This window comes from Puma concolor, chromosome B1, assembly GCF_028749965.1.
Source record: "Puma concolor isolate L17-30 chromosome B1, mPumCon1.1.hap2, whole genome shotgun sequence".
NCBI lineage: Eukaryota > Metazoa > Chordata > Mammalia > Carnivora > Felidae > Puma > Puma concolor.
Window position 1 is genome coordinate 99,879,587 of NC_141670.1, and position 22,010 is coordinate 99,901,596.

General features: G+C 35.6%; 1 long non-coding RNA gene across 2 annotated transcripts in view; it reads left to right on the top strand.

The window, feature by feature from the left end:
• The window catches only part of LOC147581772 (uncharacterized), a 74,750-nt gene extending 53,258 nt beyond the window's left edge, over window positions 1–21,492 (top strand). Inside the window, exons 2-3 of one of the 2 annotated variants that reach the window (XR_015249756.1) lie at window positions 3,281–3,526; window positions 21,346–21,492. This is a non-coding gene — a long non-coding RNA (uncharacterized LOC147581772). The remainder of the gene's footprint in view (window positions 1–3,280; window positions 3,527–21,345) is intronic. The other variant, XR_015249757.1, reaches the window with a different exon arrangement.
• Window positions 21,493–22,010: the final 518 nt, after the last annotated feature.

Below are 22,010 nucleotides of genomic sequence, written 5' to 3' on the forward strand. Positions count from 1 at the left end.
AGAGCAGCATTTAGTTCTTTCAAATTTTGTAAAGCAAGGTAGGAATTCAGTAGATTGCTAGAAAATATCCAGAAAAAGAATGCCACGCATGCCGAGTATTTATCCATTTACTCCTTAATTCAGTGTTTCTATGTGTGTGTATGAAAGGGATGTACGTAAGAAGTGTATGACACTCCTACGTAATGGAATATTTCCATTGGTACACAATTTTAACCTATTTATCTATATAATCTTATAAGGCAGAAACATTCTAGAAGCCAATGAATTCCTACTTAGGCTGGAAGTATACTGACCTCTGGAGTAGAGGTGAGGCATAATATTCCTCTAGTGGAAAACAATACCGAGGTAGTCTTCATTTACTCCTGTAAGGTCCTAATTGCCCCAAATTCAATCAAGGAGAACTCCTTCAAAGCATATGATATTAAAAAGAAACTAAGTTCATGGGGCATGAGAACAAGTGATCATTTGCTATTCATTTATTGACTTGCTCTTAACTTTGACAAAAATTAAATTTAGAAGTTATAATTTTCCTCCTTTGAAATACTGAGGTATTTTGAGCAAAATATGGTCACAACTTACATTTTTTGCCAAGTGTTAATATTTATTTTATCCAAGGGAGTTTCCTTAGCCAATATTTAAAGAGCACATATGGTCTTTTTCTGTGGAAAATATTTAATATATGTTTTTAGAAATTTGAACATAATAACAATAAAAGGCATTGATCAATCGTGTATTTCCATGTGCTCTGACACAAAAAAGAAAACAAAATACAAGCAGTTTTATTTTCTTAGATTTTACCCAGCAGTTGTGAACTCCATATTACATTTAATTTTGGAATTTTTGTTTTACCATTTTGATTCATTAATTTTCTTAGTTGTTTTGATGTTCTTACCTCATTTCTTCATTCAAAAAAGTAATTATAATATTGTTTTTAGTTGCCATGATAAGCTAAGACATAACCACTACTTTTTAATACTTAAGTTATTAAATATATAAAATGCATTCACTCATTATATATATCTAGGTTGCAGATAGTGTATATATAAAACCAAATATTTCAAGTTATCAAAGTTAAACTTTAATAAAATACAAATTAGAATTACAAGGTTTTCTACAGTTTTTGCCATTTTTTTGTTCATCTTTTCATTTTTAAACATGACATTTTATTTATCTCCAGATGTGAAGAACTGGGGACCTTATTGAATAGCATCAACATATTTAATATTTATTTTTGAGGGAGGAAGGGAGAGAGAGAGAAAGAGAGAGAGATTGCGCATGAGTGGGGAGGACCTGAGAGACAGAGTGGGACAAAGGATCTGAAGCAGGCTCTGTGCTGACAGTGCAGGGGGCAGAGGGCTCAGACTCAGGAACCAGGAGATCATAACCTGAGCCAAAGTCTGAGCTTAACTGATTGAGCCACCCAGGTGCCCCAATAGTGTCATCATTTTTAGTCTAATCTCACTTCATCAAATTTCGTTGATAACAGTGGAAAGAAAGATAATTCAACTTAGAAGCACAAGACCTACAAAGATTAATATGAGAGCATTTTCAAAGAAGTATATCATGTACATAAGAAAATAGAAAAGAGTTAGGGCCTCTCCAAAGTCCTCTGCATAAAAGATTCCCTATTTTGGAATCTTACCTCCTTGATTCAAATGGCACCAGAAATTCCATGAAATTTTTTAGGATCTTAAACATGTTTCTTTGTAATAAATGAGTATTTCTATTAAGTCAGTGCATTACTTCAGGAACATAAATGTAAGAGGGCTTAAGTGTTTAAGGAAAACACATGTAAATAAATTTTATATATATGCACTCTGGGAAAAAGTTTATAGCAAGAAATAATGGCAGAAAGTAGTTAGGAATAAATGTGATACTCAATCATGCATAACAGATTGTAAAATTCTCTCAGCAAGACTCTATGCCTCATTCTGCATTCTGCTTACCATATCCTGAATGCTTTTTTTGATCACTTCTTTCTGCATAAGATCATATTGGGACAAATGCTAGAATCCTTAGAGACAGCCTAAAATGGATTAAGAGAGGAAAAAAGGAAAGAAAGAAAGAAAGAAAGAAAGAAAGAAAGAAAGAAAGAAAGAACTCACACATTGTTTGTATTAATAAATAAAGGTTGGTCACTGATGAGATTACCATTTAAATATATTACATTATTATTTCAATAATTTAACATAAATACTATAAAATCTTATTTAAATTCCATTCATTTTCACAAACAATATAAAAATCATCATTTTGCTATTCACTGTTACAAATCTATAAGGAAAGATTATTTTCATAGAGTGTCTGAATATGTATTTATTGATAAAAATAAATAGAAACAAAATATTGTGAACAAGATCATGTAACCTAGTTTGAGCATTGACTTCTTAGACATTTTAATTTGATATCCTAAGTATAAATTTATTTTTTAAGTTTTATTTATTTATTTATTTAGTTAGTGATTTTGAGAGAGAGAGGGCTGGGGGCCAAGAGAGAAGGAGAGAGAAAGGATCCCAAGCAGGCTCCACACTGAGGGGCTCAGACCCACAACATGACCTGAGCCAAAACTAACAGCCCAACGCTTAAGGGACTCAGCCACCCAGGAACCCCAATATCCTGAGTATAAATTTAAATAGAAAAGATATCAATAGTTTAATGTATACAGCAGAAGTCATATTTGAAAAAATAAAATATTAAAAGATTGTTATCCTGTGCATTTTCATGACATGACCTTCTCCCTAGTCAGCCCAGACACATCTGCTTCAAAGTGATTAAAACGTTAGAATAGTAGTATAAAAGGAAAATAAAACACCGATATTCAGGTTATATTACAAATAAGAATTTTCACGAAGATATTAGGTTTGCCAGTCAAGCATTGAGGAGGAAGAAATTAGTTTTTAACTTTTTTTACCTCCCATTTTAACCAACCAAGATTCAAGTTCTGTGAGCCAGACAGCAGAAGGAAGTCTTAGGCTGGCAGGAGTAAATTAGCAGACACTCTGAATCTGGATTATTGCAGGGAAAGTACTAGGCAAAGAAGCTGTCAGGTAGATGTCTTCATTTCTTCTCTCTGGGTTTGGTCTTCAGGAGTGAATGTATCAATTAGTTTGATCAGGTGAGGACAAGGACCTCTTGTCCAGTTCTCCATTTGGGACACTTGGAAAATACTGCCATGTCAGCTTGAGGTGCAGCATTTTGGTTACGAACATGGAGGGAAAAAAAAGCCATAGGGAAAAAGAGTTTGGAATTAACTCGTATGCTTATGTTGGTCTCCACATAGCAAGACCCTTCTGTGGTGGAACGGAGTGACTGGACCAAGGATCCAGACAGAAACACTGCCAGAGTCCGCACCACAATAAAAGCTGAGTAAGTAGGGAGCCATTCATCAAGCAGAGAAAATTTTCAATTTCTGTTCATCAGCCCCAGATGTCAGCAGCAAATACCAGCTGAAGATCCTGAAAAAGACCAAGCCAAACAAATACTGCAGCAGACACAGAACACCCACTCTGCAGCAGACTGAAAACCAGTAAGTAACTGATGGATGGATCCAAAGACTCTCCCTTTTTCCTCTGTGTGTTTACAAAGGTCCCCAACTGGCTCTGTCCCTGAACTCAATTTAATGCCATCCTTAAGAATATCGAGTGCATGGGGAAAGTGGAAATAACAGTCAATATCTCATTTTCCAAGGACTACTTTCTTAGAGGACTGTTAAAATTATTGGATTGGATTAAGTTTTAAAGCAAATTGGACTAAATGTAGCTTTTTATTTTCAAGTAATCATAAAAGAAGTCAGAGCAATTATAGACCAAATAAAACAAAGAAACTACTTTTTTTTTTTTTCTCTTCTGATTATAATGTGAGCAACAGTGGCATCTCTGGGACACAAATATCAAATGAGCATAAAAAGGTATTGATATTGCAGAGGTTAAAGATTAAAAATACTCTAGAGGAACCAGAAAGGAGAACTAGAGAGTAACAATTATCAAGTTTTTTGGCCAAACTAAATCCTGTTTTAAGTATTTTACATACATACATTTTTTTTTTTTTCTTTACCCGGTTACCTTTACTCAGTTTTACAACTGAGGCTAAAAGAGTTTAAGTGACATACTTGGTCTCAAGCTTCAAAATATTGACCTCAATATCTTCTTTATAAACTAGTCTGCTAAGGGATTATGTGGTGTCAATCAAACACTTTATTTATATTCATATTTTAGTTGCTATATTATATTGTTATTTAAATAACTGTATATGTAGGGGCGCCTGGGTGGCTCAGTCGGTTAAGTGTCCAACTTCAGCTCAGGTCATGATCTCAGTGCTGGTGGGTTCAAGCCCCGCGTCCGGCTCTGTGCTGACAGCTGGGAGCCTGGAGCCTGCTTCAGATTCTGTCTCCATCTCTCTGCCCCTCCCCTGTTCACACTCTGTGTCTCCCTTTCTCTCTAACAAATATGAAATAAAAAATAAAAGAAAATAAAAAAAATAACTGAATATATAATTCAAGGTGTAGGATTTAGTTATTTATAGAATCTTCTTCTATAAAAAAGTATACAATTGGAATGAAGTATCTCTGCCTATTATGGGATTCAAATAAGTAGATGTGTACAGGCATGAGAAGTTGAGATTGTAATTTGTTAGGAAATGTCAGTTGTAATTATTTTAAACCTAAACGACTATAAAACTAACTTTCATAAAATTATGTGAAAACAAAAAACACATTTATCTCTCCCCAAAGTTATAAGATAACTATATTGGAGGTTAGAGAGATGAACTAAATTTATTTGGGAGAACTTCAGTTCCCTGCAGTATTAGGGAAATAATACAATAAGCACACCAAACTTGCAATAGCATAAATTTAAGCTGCATGATGAAAATGAAAATAATTCCTATTGACTTTTATCAATCTTAATCAAATATTTAAGACTGGTGCCTCAGTCGGTTAAGTGTATGACTCTCTTAATTTAATGTTTATTTATTTATGAGAGAGAGAGAGGAAGCAAGAGGCAGACGGAGAGGAAGAGAGAGAATCCCAAGCAGGCTCCACACTTTCAAGCACAGAGCCTGATGAGCTGTGAGATCATGACCCGAGCTGAAAGCTTAACCAACTGAACCACCCAGGCTCCCACATCCAACTTTTGATTTCAGCTCAGGTCATCATCTCCCGTCAGGTTCTGTGCTGACAGCATGGAGTCTACTTAGGATTCTTTCTGTCTCAGGGCCTCTCTGTTCCTCCCCTGCACCTCCTCTTTCCCTCAAAATAAATAAATGAACTTTAAAAAAAGAGAATATTTAAGACCTCACAAAACAGCTTTTGATATACTCTTCATTCACTGAATCCTATCCTATCAGTAAAAGATTTCCTTAAGTGACCATCCCAAAGTTATCTATTGCACATGCACACACATACTTTCAAAATAGTAATCAACCAGTAAAAGTGTTTTATTATGATCATAATTGCAACTATAGCTGGCATACATAGGTTTAGGAACAAACACAACTTACTTGTTAAGCCTTTAACTAAATTTATGGAAGTAGAAGTACTCAGGCAAATTTTAAACTGGCTACAAAGCATTCAGAGTGAAATGGTCAAAGGTCAATGTTTTTCCAGGAAAAGTTAATCATTTTGGTTAAGAGTGTCTCCTATAGCTTTCTATTAGTTTTTATTATATTCAGTGCATGTATTAAGCTACTGTTATTGATATCTTTCATATTCAAAAGGTAAGGTACAAACCGAATTATTATAGAGTATGTAAAAACTGTCTTATAAATAGTTAATAGAAGACGGTGTTGAGATTTTTCAAAGTTAGGGCTTTTGGAAGTTAAATCACCTGAAAAAAATTGAAATATATTATGAAAATTATTAGTTTTTAGAATGCATGTTTAGTAAAATAACTAGAAGAAACAAGATAATATTAGGAAAAAAAAACCTACTAGCTATGTTAGAAAAGTAACTTGTAGTTAGTTCACAAAGATTATTTTCCAATGTCAGGAATATATATACCTACATATATATAAAATATATATATATATAATTCTTGTGTAAAAGAACCTGATTCCAAGTGAAAGAGATTATATAGGAAAATATATTGTTTCTATTCTAACTTTAACTCTAAGTAAGTAAAAAGTCAAATGTAAAGTTTTTGGATTGAGACTTTGGAAGCCGAGTTCAAGTTCTGATTTAGTCACTGAGTAGCCCTGAGTAAAAAACTTAACCTTTCTGTGCCATGCTCAGCAAAACAAAAGTGTTTAGTTAGATCATCATCAAAGTTGCTCCCAACATTAAACATCTATGACTCTAGGACTTCCAAAAGTCTGGAAAAAATATAAAAATTCAGCCTAATGATTTAACAGTGAAAGCAAATATATAAGATAATGATTTTACTAAAGAAGATTTCTATGACTTCTGTAGTTTGCTTATGGCAGAGGGTGTGGGTTAATGGTGAATCAGCAACATTTAATTTAATCCTCTCAGATAAACATGGGTAACAAAGTGCCAAATAATTTCCCCATCTCATTTACTGAAATTTTGTCCAGATGTACAGTTTCATCCAGATGTACAGTACAGACACTTCAGTTCTGGCTGTGCAGAGAACAGTTGGTGACGAGAATGGCACAGGCCCTGTAGCCCAATCCTGCACAGAACAGCTTGGAACACTGCGTGTGCGTTGAGTCTTCCCCTTTGCAGTAGGCATGCAATATTAATTAATTAATTAATTAATTAATATTAATTAATATTTCAACGGAACAGAAACTGAAACTTTCTCTCCCACAACACACACACACACACACACACACACACACGCAACTTTGCTTTCCCTGATTCAGATTCTTCTGAAATATTTTGGGCCATTTCAGCTGAACATTAAGAATCATTCTATTATCATCATCAGAAATTAGATAAATGTCACTCTTGTAAACGAACAAAGAATGGAATTAAAGACATGTGTTCATTATTATGACATAATAGTTTTGTTTCTGGATTCTTTAGTCATTTATTGAGAATTTACTGCAGTCGATAGTCTGTTGTATGCCTGTGGGGAAGAAGACCGAGGGAGAGATGGCCCCTACTAGCAGAGAGTACCCTACTCATGCATTACATAACATGTATTAATAACACACATGTATTCATAACAAAAAAGTATTTAGTAAAGTAGTAGTTAAGATGGAAGTGAAAGAAAACCTGAACCTAATTAAAGGTAAGCACACACAAGAAAAAAAATTAAGAGTTTCACACATTCAAAGCAACCAGGGCCATTGGACTTCAGGTATGATTTGGTTCAAGGCTTAAGCGATGGGACCTGGACTTGGGTTTTCTCACTCTGTTTCTTTGTGTTTCTGGCTTTTTGGATACTGGTTCTGATCTCATCCTTCAGTATAAGATAGTTGTCAATAAATGCCAGCGAGTAGAAGAGTTTCTGCCCCTTACTGCAAAACAAGTACCCATGGACTGACTCTCAGTTGCCCAAATTGAAATATGCCCATATTGGAGTAAACAATTGTGGAGCTGATTAATTCAATACCAAACAAATGATTAAAATTGAGAGAGAGAGATATGCCAAAGGAAATTTCTGGAATTCCTATACAAGGAAAATTGATGTTGAGTGATGGCAAAAAAAAAAAAAAAAAAAAATCCAAATGCCCCATTTAAGGAGAGTAAGAGATAAGGCCCTCGATCTAAATCAGATTGTCTAGAGTTAAATGTGCTCCAAACTAAGAAATATTTTAATCTCGATAAGCCTTCTTTTCTCATGAGTTGAATGATGATAAAAACAGTATCACTAGCCTAAAATCATTTGAGGATTTTATAACAATCTCTGGTAAGAATTATCACAGACTTGGTATTTAGTAAGCAGTTCATAAAAGTAAACTGTAATTATTCATTTCATTTTCTAACTGCTTCCTTTTCTGCAGAGTAAATTCTGTCCTTTATTGCCTTCAATGATAACTTAAGTTCATCTATTGAATTTTAATTCCCTTATCATTTCTCCTTATCACAAACACCCCTATTGTCACCTAATTTTGTGATCTCTTTATCTTACTCTTGCATCTCAACCTTAGCCTGCATTTCTTATGACTGCTACATCATATTTCATAGAGTTTATAGCTGTTCAGACTAGATTATGCAACATTAAAAAGCAATCCTAAAATACTGATGGCTTTCAACAATAAATGTTGTTTAAATTCACATTGTACGATCACTTGGCTTTGCTTGGATCTGAATACTCTTCCCAGTGGGAAACTGCTGGCTTGCAGTCAAGGAAAAACAGAAAGGTGAAGTTAGGAAATATCTTTCAAAGTTTCTTTCCAGAAGTGGCATCCATCACTGTTCATGTTTCATTAGCTAAAACAAAGCATGGTTAAGGCTGATGTCAACAGAGCAGGAATATATAATCCATCTATACAGAATAGAGTTAATATTTTGATAATAAAATATGAAATCTGACACAGCAAGCAAGCTTTTTTTTCCCTTCTTTCTCTCACCACCTGAGAATCATTTAGGGGTATTTTTCAATCTAAATTTCACCCACAATACCTACTTTATTAAGATTCAGTTTGTGTGTTGGTTCACCAACTGGTCCCGTACACAGAGGTCAAGGAGAGAATGAAGACAGAGACAGGACACTCTAGATTGATAGGTGGCAGTTTTAGTAAGCGAGGACACTTACTTATGAGGCTTATCTTGAATGGCCACAAGGTGAGTAGATCTCCACATCTACTCACCAGAATCTTACAAATTTATATAGAAGACTAATTGGGTTAAGTCACATATACCATCCAGATGGCCTCAACACCTTGCTCTCTCAAGACTATATCCTTGGAACAGCTCCCACTGTGGTAAAAGTAAGCAAAATGTACATTCCAAGAATAGAGGAGGGGGTGAGAAAACTTTGATTGCCTGGGTCTAGCTGTAGGTGAACAGGTGGTCACCTTTTCTGATGACTTCCTCCTCCTCCTTTATTAGGTTTGATGAGATCAAAACTATTTTCATAATATTCTATGACATGAACTACCTATTTCACTGTGTTGACATTTGTGCTAATTGTCTAAAAACAATGGTGGATAAAATGTCCAGTGCTTTATTACCGAACAAGGCAGTGGAATCAAAATATTCTATATATTAATTCTTTTATTCTTCATTACCACTCTTTTTTTTTAATATTTATTTATTAAAGGAGGAGCAGAGAGCCTGAAGTCTTTAACTGAGATCATCAGCTGAGTCAAAATCAAGAGTTGGACACCTAACTGATGAGCTACACAGTCACCCCACTACTCTAATTCTTTTTAAATCAAATTACACTTTACTATACCCATAATGAAGTAGTAAATATTAGTAGTTCTATTTATTTAATTAATTTTTTTTTATTTCATTTTCTTGAAGTTCTTCATCTGAACTTGAGCATACATCTATGTAATATTTTTTGGGATGAAATGGAAAGTTCACACAAGCATTTCTGCACATTGAAGTATGATGGCCTTCTTGAGGAAAAGCATTTGCCCAGTTGAGTTGTGAGCTGAGCTAGCTGTTTTTTTCTTTTTCTTTTTCTTTTTCTTTTTTTTTCTTTTTTTCTTTAGTAGAATCACCATTTTTACTTGAACAAATGGCAGAAAAACAATGGTTATTGAGATTTGCTTATTTGGCAGACATTTTCTCAGAAATGAATGAAACAGGACTATAATGTTAATCAACTGACAACCGATGGCAAAATGTAAGCTTTAAATGAAAACTCAAGGTTTTGGAAGACTCCCATATATTATCGTAAGCTTGACAGCGTCCCAATAGTTCAACTTATCTGATGAGGTTGATAGTGATATTAATAAACATGAGTTTCAGATGGTGAATAACAAAATGTGTAAATATCTAAGGATCTCCTCAGCTTGGTAGACCAATGTTTTACAGGTAACATGTTTCATACATGGGTAAAAGATCCATTCAAAGGGCAAGATAGACCAATGGGATTTAAATATGACGGTACTAAAATATAATATATTTTCAGGTTCTACATTACAAATGACTATTAAGAAATTACTTGCTGGGGGAGTGTCTGAGTGACTCGGTTGAGAGTCTGACTCTTGATTTCGGCTCAGATAAATGATCTCATGGTTCCTGAGATCAAGCAGTGCATAGGGCTCTGAGTTGACAGTGTGGAGCCTGCTTGGGATTCTCTCCCAGCCTCTCTCTCTGCTCCTCCCTTGCTCATGCTGTCTCCCTCAAAATAAGTAAATAGACTTTAAAAAATTACTTATTAAGTTGTTAATACCTAAGAAAAATATCCACAATTATCTGAAATGGCTATTACAATTCTCATTTTTTCAGTTGTGTAACTATCTTCCTTTCGTCCTTCCTTCTTACCCTTTCCCCTTTCTCCTTCCTTCCTTCCTTCCTTCCTTCCTTCCTTCCTTCCTTCCAGTCTCTCCCTCTCAACTCCCCTTCTCTTCTTTCTTTCTTTCTTTCTTTTTCTTTCTTTCTTTCTTTCTTTCTTTCTTTCTTTCTTTCTTTCTTTCTTTCTTTTTCTTCCTTTCTTTCTTCCCTCGCTTCCTTCCTTCCTTCTTTCTTTCAATGTTTAAATTGAGCAACTAAAGATGTATAAATAATTGCTGACTTAAAAAAATAATTTAGGGGTAATCAGGTATATTATTTTGTGTCTATTACACATTTGTTCCATATATAACGATAAATCTATTTTGTGTATTATTTTTATTTTGCATTTTAAATAATGTTAAAAATTGAAAGAGACTTTTATAATGAAAAATACACTAAAGAATCTGAGTACAGTTGTGGACTTGACAAATAAGCTGAAGACTCAAAGATTATTTGAGGCCTGTCAATATGTGTCAAAATACTAGCTGGGTTTGATCCTGTGGAAGTTTAAACACTAGAATTGTAGAAATCCAGTACAAGAAGGGACCCAAGTGGAGACTCGTTTCTCTTTTGTCACTTTATGACTGCGGAGTTTGACTGAGGATGTTTGGGTAACTCATTTGAGATTACACAAATGGTATCAGAGTGAGGACTAGAAAGTAGTGTTCTGACATCAATCCAAAGCTAATTCATTTCCAGTCCAGCATAGGCCTTCCTAGAAGTTATTCATTACACTATGCTTCCCACTACTTTCAAGCACCCCAAATACTTTGTATGTAGACTTTGATATCTTATCTCAGTGATTTTGTCTGCCAAACACTGGATCAGCACGGTAGTGTTGTCATCTTTAGATACGAGGGTTATCCAACTATTTGTATTGGAATGTAGTACTATTTTGTTACCATCTAAAAGAACAGAATTAAAAAAAAAAAAAGGACGAAAATACTACAACTAGTAATTGAAATCATTGGCTCATAAAATTAATCAATTTGAAGTAAGGAAAATTGCGCTTTTCAATCTGCAGCATCAGTGTTCACTCTGTTCAAAAAGTATTCAACGAATTCTTGTGAAAATGAATTGAACAAAAGTGAATTGAACTGAATTGAGAAGTGAGCTGCCCACACTGGAAATTGTGGTAACTCTATGAGGTCATTAGGAGGAGTTGCAATTCAGAACATTGAATTATTTCTAAGAAACTACAAATGCTGACGTTTTTCCAACCCTGAGTTCTATTTGAGTGCTGAAATTTAAACCCATGTTGTACTTAGCATTCCAGAAGAAGAGGAGAATATCCCAGTATCAACTTTTTTTTTTTTCTTTCACTAGGTTCGGTAAAAAGATACTCTTTATTTTGAATAAAAATATTCGGTGCTGAGGGGCCACGGTAGGTTTATTGCGGGAAGGAGGTGAGAATAAGGGGTGCGGATAGTCTGGGAAGGACCTTGAGAATGTCCTCACCATCCAAGAAAGACAACTATCTTTCTTTTTACAATATTCTCCGGAGATGGGAAAAACCTATCTTGGTCTGAATTCCCTATAAACAAAGAAACAAACAAAACCCTGCCTGCTGTTAATCTTAAAATGTTTTACACAACACAGATGGTGGTAATGAAAGACGCAGTTGAATGCTTCTCTATTATTGAAAAGTTTTAAACTGTGTAATTGCTGTACTATTTCATTTCAACCATTTCTGTCACTTTAACAATATTTCTAAGACAAACAAAGAAATGTCTATAATAAATTATTGCAGGAGTATACTTGGTTTTCTCAAGTACAAATCTGATGAGAATGGAACTTTAATGATTCTGACTCTGTCTATTCAGTCTTACATGGAACCATTAGATCAACAAAGCCAGCTGTTTTTAAGTTCCATTAGGAGCCAGTATTAAAATAAAAGTAAATATTAAGTCTGAACCTAATTCTATTTTACAAATATTGTCGTTGATTTTTAAAAATACTTTTCCTGATTTATCTTTTCAATTTTAACTTCTTCAACTTGAATGTAAAATATTTTTTCCTTCTCACTTTGTGTGTCAAATAGTATGTGTTTCTCCCTGGAACTAAGATTCTTTGGGCTACCCTCACTACTTCAGCCACTAATTCCTACCCTCCAAGGACTCCAAAATATCTTAAAGAAGTATTATGGTAGGCCTATAGAGTGATTTTCTATTAATTTATTCAAGTATTTTATAAAAGTTCTATATGAAGTTTTGCAACTTCAGTAGCATCCTCAGAATTTGGGGATGCTCCAAAACATTTGGGTGGATGGAGATTTACACTCCTATCATATCAGATTTCAAAACCAGAAAGTCAAAAGTCAGCTTACATTCAACAAAAATGCAGAGAATGTGGAAGGCGTGTATACTTAGAACTTACTATTTGCCACATATTTCATACATATGAACTCATATGATATCTCACTAATATCATGATATCAGTGTTAACACCATTTCACTTTAAAATTCTATACCTTAGCGGGGGGGGGGGGGGGGCGGGGGCGGGGGGGGGGTGCGCCTGGGTGGCTCAGTCCATTAAACATCCAACTTCCTCTCAGGTCATGATCTCACAGTTTGTGGGTTTGAGCCCTGCATGGGGCTCTGTGCTGACAGCTGGGAGCCTGAATCCTGCCTCAGATTCTGTATCTCCCTCTGTCTCTGCCCTTCCCCTGCTAGTTAGTTCTCTCTCTCTCTCCCTCTCCCTCTCTCTCTCTTAAAAATAAATAAACATTTATACATTTTTTTTAACGTTTATTTATTTGTGAGACAGAGAGAGACAGAGCATGAACGGGGGAGGGGCAGAGAGAGAGGGAGACACGGAATCGGAAGCAGGCTCCAGGCACCCCAGCCATCAGCCCAGAACCAGACACGGGGCTCGAACTCACGGACCACGAGATCGTGACCTGAGCCGAAGTTGGACGCTCAACCGACTGAGACACCCAGGCACCCCAAAAATAAACATTTAAAAAATAATAAAAATAATAAAATTCTATACTTTGGGAAAGTTAAGTAATATCTTCAAAGTCTCCCTGTTATTAATCAACAAAGCTAATATTCAAATGATTTTTTATCTTCTATTCACGATCTGTATTGTTTTCTCTACTATGCTCATTTCTCTGTTGACTTTATAGTCTCCAAAGATTCTCTTAGCTCATTAGATTTGGTAGCTACCTGTTTACCAGCAGTAGTGAGGTCCCTACTAAGTGTTCAAATAGAGCGAAAAGCAAATGACTATAGTTTTCTCTAAGAACCTTCTGACTTCTTCCTTTTCTAGCCCTGGTCTCTGAAGACTGCAAATGCCCTTTATATATCATTTACTCATAGACCATCTTCTGACCTAACCTATCCAGTTTAGCCCTTTAATTAGGAATTTTTACTTCAACCCCATTGTTTTAGCAACCTTCAAACTTTTTGTTCACATAAAGGCAATGCAGGAAAAAAATTTTTTTCCGTTAATATTTAGAAGGCTTAAAATTAAATTTCCTCATAAACACCTAGGAAAATTAGTCTAGGCCAAAAAATAAATAAATAAATAAAATGGTTGGCATTTGATGCATTTGAAATTGAAATTAATTTATTTGCAACTTGAGCCTGAGGAGATTTTTTATCTTTTTGTGGTAGGAGCCATATATGTGATCAAGCTGACAGAAAGAAATAATGCGAGGCAACAATAGTAGTGGCTTAGTCAGTTAAGCAGCTGACTGGCTCAGGTCATGATCTCGCTGCTCATGAGTTCAAGCCATCGCAGGCTCTCTGCTGTTAGTGCAGAGTCCACTTCAAATCCTCTGTCCCCCTCTCTCCCCTCTCTCTCTCTCTCTCTGAAAAAATAAACAACACAAAAAATGTAAAAAGAAAAAGAAATCTAAGTGTCCAAAAACGTACAATTAGCCCATCCTGCATTCTCCAGAATATCTTGATATAGAGCAAGCAAATCAGCAAATGATCAATTACAAAAATTAATTCCAAGGCACCTATAATCAACAGCAATTTCTTGGCAGCTCTAAAATGTCCTAATTTTCTGAAAACTTGTAACTATTTCTATGAGCTTTGTTCCACTAACCCTTTAAAAAATATTTTAAGCTCCTAATTGCTTGTATTAAATACCTTCCTGCTTAAATTATGTATAATAATTTCTGTTTCTCTGGACAGACCCTGACTGTTAAAATCTGCTTGGCTTTCTTATAATTAAAACCACCTACTAAATCACCACTTCACAGGTATATATTTAATGTGATTACATAATCATATTCTCTAATAAAAGAATGGCAAATTGTAGTGAGCAGACAGGCTGAAAAAAATAGACCAGCCGATTTTTTTTTATCATTATTGTTGTTTATCATCATCTACATTAAAGAGCTATTTTCAAGCCAAAATAGCAGGACAGCAAAATGGATTATAACTCCCAAGATTTTAATTTCTACTGCCTTAATGTTATTATAAAATGCCTCTGGATTACTAAAATGCTGTACATATCAATTAAAACAAAAAACAGAATTAATGTTAGTAACTAAATTCATCTAAAAGCAGTTAATAACATATAGTCATCAATTCCTTACGAAGTAGGATTATTTCTATATGCTAGTAAGATTAAATTATATTGTTAATTGCTTTAAGACATACTTCTAAAATCATGGTTTAAAATTTGGACATTCTTTCAACCAAATAATATTGACTACTATAATAGACAAAGATGCATCTTAATTGCCTTCCAAATATTATCCAAAATAGAAATATTATAAAATCCTCTTTTTCACTGCTTTATCAAACATATTCAATATATAATTGGATTTTTCCCTCTGAATATTTCTTGAGGTATTCTCACAAAATCTTTTAATGTCAGTCTCAACAGTCTCTTTCTTTACTATCTTCCATCCACAACCACAAGCAGAGTGATTTTTCTAGTCAAACAAGATTATTTTACTCTTTTCTTCTAAAAAAACTCATTTCTAAGCTAGAGTTAAAATTGCCAGGATCATAGACCTTCTGCAAGGCACATGTCAGCTGTGCATACAAAAGAGGCATAGAATATTTTCAACATGACAGAAGATGGATGAGTGCTGAGTATATGACAGGAATTTCCATCTCCTTTAAATGCATAATATGAACATAACTGGCATATTTGTGAAATATTTATCTAGTCTGAGTTCCACTTTCTTTGGTCAGGATGTATTTTTCTCTACCTCCTTATATATAGGAAGACACAGAGAGAGCCCCATTAAAGATAATATCAGAGCATATCTGAGTCATAATTACCCCAGCACTGCATCAGAATTCAACTGACTACATAATGAAATCAGTGTATGTTTTCATGTGGAAAGAGGCATGGAGAACAGTGCCTCACCAGGCAGACATTCTGGCCTAAATGATCCAGAGCAAGGGAGACCAGCAATTGCCTGAAGATGACCAAATGCCACACAGCATTTGAAAGAGAAATTGTCAGCATCTCTATCACTTAAAGATAAGACATGAGATTGCAAGATTTATCATGAATAGATATTTTTACAGGTACTTCTTTAATAAAGATTTATTTTGTCATATATCCTTCTCTTCTTCCTGAGGGGGGGCAGGGACCACAAAACTTTTCCTAACCACACTTCAGGAAGATTTTAAGAGCTAGTGAATTTTATGAGAAGTGGAGGAGACCTATCTCTATCTCTATCTATAACTTTAAATATATACTTAATAAATATATTAAATTATTTATTCTATCTCTGTCTCTCTGTCATATATCTATTTCTCATAGGAACTCAGAATAGAGAGCAAGGCAATATTAGTAAAGATATTGCTTAAATAAAAAGAATTGTTTAGAAGTCCTACTCCTGTCCTGACTATAGGGGGAGTATATTTCTAACCAGTTAGTCAGTTTTTCTAATTCCACTGAGATGTTGGATTCATCGTGCATAATAAGGAATGTCCTTACTCAAAGCGATTGTGACGTCACAACCATTCCATTGTTTCTGAGCAATGTCTATTTTAACTCAGCACAATTCAAAATCAGCAATTATTGCAAAGGAAATCTGTATTGTTCATGACAGTTCCACTATTCTTCTCTAAAACAACGGAGACTTTATTAAAAGCAAAGTTGTATATGGCTATTTTTTTGAGCCTTTATTTTATTACCAGTAAAAGAACAAAACATCAGACAAGACTATTGTCTGATCCACCTGGTGCTATATTTCCTCCACACAAGCCGTGTATAACACACACAATATTTCAACCGCAAATGTTGTTTAGCTTTTAAAACAATTGCCTATCAAAGCATCCAGGTCCCATTGATAATGTAGCAAAGCCTTTCCTGCAATTGTGAGTCAGGAAATGCTGGCCCCCTTGGCAAGTCTCATATGTCCTGTTGCTTGTAATCTCCCTCCCTCCTTGCTGGAATGTGTTATTTTTAAGCAGCTAGACTAACAGGAAGAGAAAGTTGTTACTTCTTTTCATGTGATGGAACAACCAGGGGAAGGCAACTGTGTTTTAAGAATATGGGCTGATGAAATCTTAAAACCACTTACCAGGTACCAAGCTACCGCTGTGAGGGAAATCTCCAGTTCCAGGCATACTTTTGGATGGATGGTAACTTCCCCATTCCATAGCCCCAATACATTTTGCAGGCACCTGAAAACTGAAAAATAAAGACACAAACTGTATTGAAGGTGCATAGAACTTCATTGTTCTGTATTGCATGGATGAAAGAATGTGTTTCATTTTGCAGAGAACTACCCTGAAAATAAATCACTTTAAAGAGAACCACAGAAATAGAGACACATTTTATTTCATGATGATTACTGAATGTTGAAAAAATATTCAATGGAACATTTTACTGACCACCATAAACAGAATTTCATAATTTGAAAAAGAAACACACTGTCTCATACTTATCTATGTAAAAACTAATATTATAGATTTAATCTATCAAATCTACTTATATTAAAATTAATCTGTAGCCTTACTTAAATAATCCCTTTTTTTTGCTCTGTAAGAAAGTTTGCTTTAAAAAATAGATAAGTTTTGGGGTGCCTGGGTGGCTCAGTCAGTTAAGCTCAGGCTCAGGTCTGACTTCGCCTCAGGTCATGAACTTGTGGTCTGTGAGTTGAAGCCCTAAGTCAGGCTCTGTGCTCTGGGCCTGAAGCCTGCGTCAGATTCTGTGTCTCCCTCTCTGCCCCTCCCCCGCTCATGCTCTGTCTCTCTCTCTCTCTCTCTCTCTCTCTCTCTCTCTCTCTCTTAAAAAATAGGTCAGTTTTGGGGTACCTGGGTGGCTCAGTTGGTTGAACATCCAACTTCGTCTCAGGCCATGATCTCACAGTTCTTGAGTTCAAGCCCCATGTCAGGCTCTATGCTGACAGCAGGGAGCCTGGAGCCCATTTCCAGTTCTGTGTCTCCCTCTCTTTCTGCCCCTCCCATGCTCATGTTCTGCTCTCTCTCTCAAAATTAATAAACATTTAAAAATAGAAAAATAAAAAATATATCAGTTTTAAAAAAGCAGAAAATATCCAAGGACATGTGGAATATGAAAGACATTTTTCCTCGCTCTTGAAGAGACAGAACATGTTTCTGCTTTAGATCCTTTGCTCTTGCTGTTCCTTCCTTCTAAAATGCTCTTTCCCCAGACTTTGGCGAGTCCCCTTCTCTCCCTTAATTAAGCCTCTGTTACAATGTGACCTTCTGATGACTGTATAAAATCACACACCCCACCCTGATAATCAGTCTCCATGTCTTTCCTCACTTTATTTTTTTTTTTCATAGCCTTTAACATCACTGATATATTCGATACCTTTATTTGTTTATTTATTTACAACTTCTCCTCATAAGAATGTCATTTCCATAAGAGTGGAGACTTTGTTCTGTTCACTGCGGCATCCTGAGCACCTATGAGAGGGCTGGACCATAGCTGACAGTAGACATTCAATAAGCAAATGTGGAATGGTTGAATGAATTGAGTTCTAGGTACTTCCTCATTAAATTCTCATGGTGTACTTTTGGTTCTATATGTCCTACACATCCAAATAGTTCAAATAAATTGAGACTATGTTATGGAACACTGTTGTCTAGTTTACATAAAAGATGTCACCAGGGGCTCCTCGGTGGCTCAATCAGTTAAAGGTCTGACTCTTGATTTCTGCTCAGGTCATGATCTCATGCTTCGTGAATTTCAGCCCCACATCGGACTCTGTGTTGACAGTGCAAAGCCTGCGTGGGATATTCTCTCTCTCCTACTCTCTCTGCCCCTTCAGTTCTCACTCTCTCTCTCTCTCTCTCTGTCAAAATAAATAAACTTAACAAAAAGATGTCACCAGTATATCATAAATCCATAAGCATTACACACATGCAAATGTTTATGTGTGCATGTACCCATAAAGGTACTGAACATTACAAAAGGATCTTGGGTGTAGTTAATTTAGCATTATTCTTGCCTTCCCCCCACCCTTTATTTTCTCTGATAATTGAACATTAAATCGTTATTGTTAGATAATAATAGCTAGATAGTAGATAGATAGATAGTTAGATAATAGTTAGATAATAATAATTGTTAGATAATAGCTGTCTACATCTGCATATCAAGGAGCCAACACCCTTTTAATTCTACAAACTTTGCTAATATTCATCTTCCCTCCATTGCTAGTAAAGGCCTTCAGCATCTAGCCTAAAGATCCATTCATGGCACTGTTTTTTATTTTTTCTTTGAGAAGTCAGTTATAAATACTAGTAGATTCCAAGCTAATCGATTAGCATTTAGAACATTTCTAATATCTCTCTTCTGCCATCCCTTAGCACTTTTTAGTACTTTATCTTAGAAAGTAACAGAAAGGGGTGTAGCAATAACAAATAAGTATTGAAGAGACACTATTTTATTGAAAGTGAATTCTTAACTTGATTTATAAGTCCTCCGTATGGGTTCATCATTAAGGGGAAAAGAGAAAAGGCAATACTCCTTGCAACATTTTACCTATTTCAACCCATGAGGCTGGTGATCCATTAATTGCCTCTGGGTCCTCTTTCCTTTATATCACAATGAGGCAGAATTCAATATGTGGTGTGGTGCAGCAAGGAGGACAGTGAGTTTGTTGTTATTCTACTCTCCTCAGCAGCGAAAGGTTCTTCATTAGAAGTCTCAAAGGAGTTAGAGGTTCTCCCAAATCAGCCACTGGTATTGGTTTACCTCTCCACACTGTCTTCATTCTCCCATTCCCACCCCTAAATGATTAACGAAGATTTCCTGCAGGGAGAAATTAAAGAAATAAAGAAAATTTGCAAGAATGAGTTAAACGTTTCTATTTTCTTCAGGAATCTCCACACCTGAGCCTTGGTTTGGCAAAACCCAATCTCTAGGATGCAGTATTGTCATTTCAGTCACATGGGCCTCCAGCCCTCCCAGATGTTTGCACTGAAGACGTGCGGTTATTGAACAGGTCAAGTGCCTGGAGCACCCTTATAAAACTTCATTTAGTCATAACCCAGTGTGAACTCGTATGCCCATACCTATATCTAGTCCCTGCACAGGAAGCCAGTTTCAACTAAAACCTGAGAAAAGAGCAGCATCTTTTTATGCATCCGCTGATTCATCAACTCTGAATGTTAAATGCCTAGCACTCTCTCTTCTCCTGGCCTTGTTCTGTGCATACTGTCTACAGAGCTATGGTTTTGTTCACTGTCTCTGTGTTTTGTGTTTTCTTGTTGTCTTAAACCCTGACCAGTCAATTAGGATCCATATATCACCTAACTGACCACTCGTCATTTCCCCTTGACTTTCTTTCTCACTAACACCTCAAACTTAACATGTCTCAAAGTAAAATCATAATTATCTTCTTCCCTTCAAAAAATGTTTTCTTGGAGCCCCTGGGTGGCTCAGTCGGTTAAGTGTCCGACTTCGGCTCAGATCACGATCTCACAGTCCATGAGTTTGAGCCCTGCGTCAGGCTCTGTGCTGACAGCTCAGAGCCTGAAGCCTGCTTCGGATTTTGTGTCTCCCTCTCTCTCTGACCCTCCCCCGTTCATGCTCTGTCTCTCTCTGTCTCAAAAATAAATAAACGTTAAAAAAAATTTTTTTTTAATATTTTCTTCCAGTGTCCTCTAGGTCAATACAAAGCACAACTATCCATCCAGATGTTTAATCCAAAATTCTAACTTGTCCTTACTTCCTCTCTCTTATTCATCCCATTCACAATCAAACACCAAGTTCTGTTGTTTGTTTCCCTCATATTGCCAGAACACGTTCTCTTCTTTCTTTTCTGATTACTAAAAGCTCTCATTAATTTTTTTTAATTCCAGTATTTACACCGTTTCTCAAATTCACTTTGCATAATATTTTCAGGACATATCTTTTATAAAATACAAATCATGTCTATCAATTCCATTGTATAAATCGTTTGTTTTCAATTTACTATGGAAACCAATTCAAAATTCTTAAAATGGCCTACAATACCCATTACAATCTGGCTCTCCCTACTTCTTTAATCTCACCCCTTAGCACAGTGCCCTATATTCTCTCAGCTTTCACTATAATTCCATGAATATTCTAAACCATCTGCTGGAAATGCTCTCCCAGGTTATTAAGACCTAGGTAATCAGCATGTATTGTTCAGAGGTCAGCATTAATACCATCTCCTTAGAGAAGCCATGCTGATTGCTTATGACATAATTTGCCACTACATTCTTGATCTTGGTAGTTTTTGCTTTGTATTATTTTTTAATTTTTTAATGTTTATTTATTTCTGAGAGAGAGACAGAGACACAGTGCAAGCAGGAGAAGGGCAGAGAAAGAGAGAGACATGGAATCTGAAGCAGGCTTCAGGCTCTGAGACTGGAGCACAGGCTCTGTCAGCACAGTCTGATGTGGGGCTTGAACTCAGGAACCACGAGATCATGACCTGAGCCAAAGTCAGACACTTAACCCACTGAGTCACCTAGGCTTCCTGGATCTTGGTAGTTTTTAAAATTCATAACAATTGAGTATGTTATTCACAGTTTTGCTTAATTCCCAATTTCCCATTCTATCGCAAGCTCCATGAAGACATGAAATCATGCCAAGCCTGATCACCTGAATGCCTCAAAATATCTGCTGCAATGCCTGATATCTAGCAAAGACCCAAATGTTTGATAATTGAATGAACAGAAACAATCAACGAACAATTGTTAGAGCCAAGTCTATGTTCCTCAACTGATATTTCAATTTTATGAAGTCCATTCAAAATTCCAGCTGCTGAGAGGAAATTTGAGTAATGTCTCTTGGTGAGTCACTATACCTTTTTTTCATTTCTCTCTGTTTAAAAGTGTTTTAAGTCTCAAAAAAATTTTTTTCAGTAAATAGTCCTAATAAATAGCAGCTAATAAAAGAATGAATGTAGCAAACAAGCAATTGAGAAAGACAGACAAACTAAAGATAAATGGAGAGAAAGAAAATCTAAAATGACATTAAGAGACTCCTTGAATTTTGAATCTAAGGAAGGTCTAAAGAATAAATATTCTATTGGAAATGTAGCAGAAAGAACATTAGATTTAGTTATTTAAAAACTAGAGATAAAACAGGCAAAAACAGTGCCTTCCTAGCTAGAGGAAGACAATAAGCTGGAAAATAAACAGATGGTGAGTATACCAAAGATCTAACCTAGAAAGGTGTGTATCAATAGGAAGAAAAGCATTATGATCTGTTATATATTTGTCACATG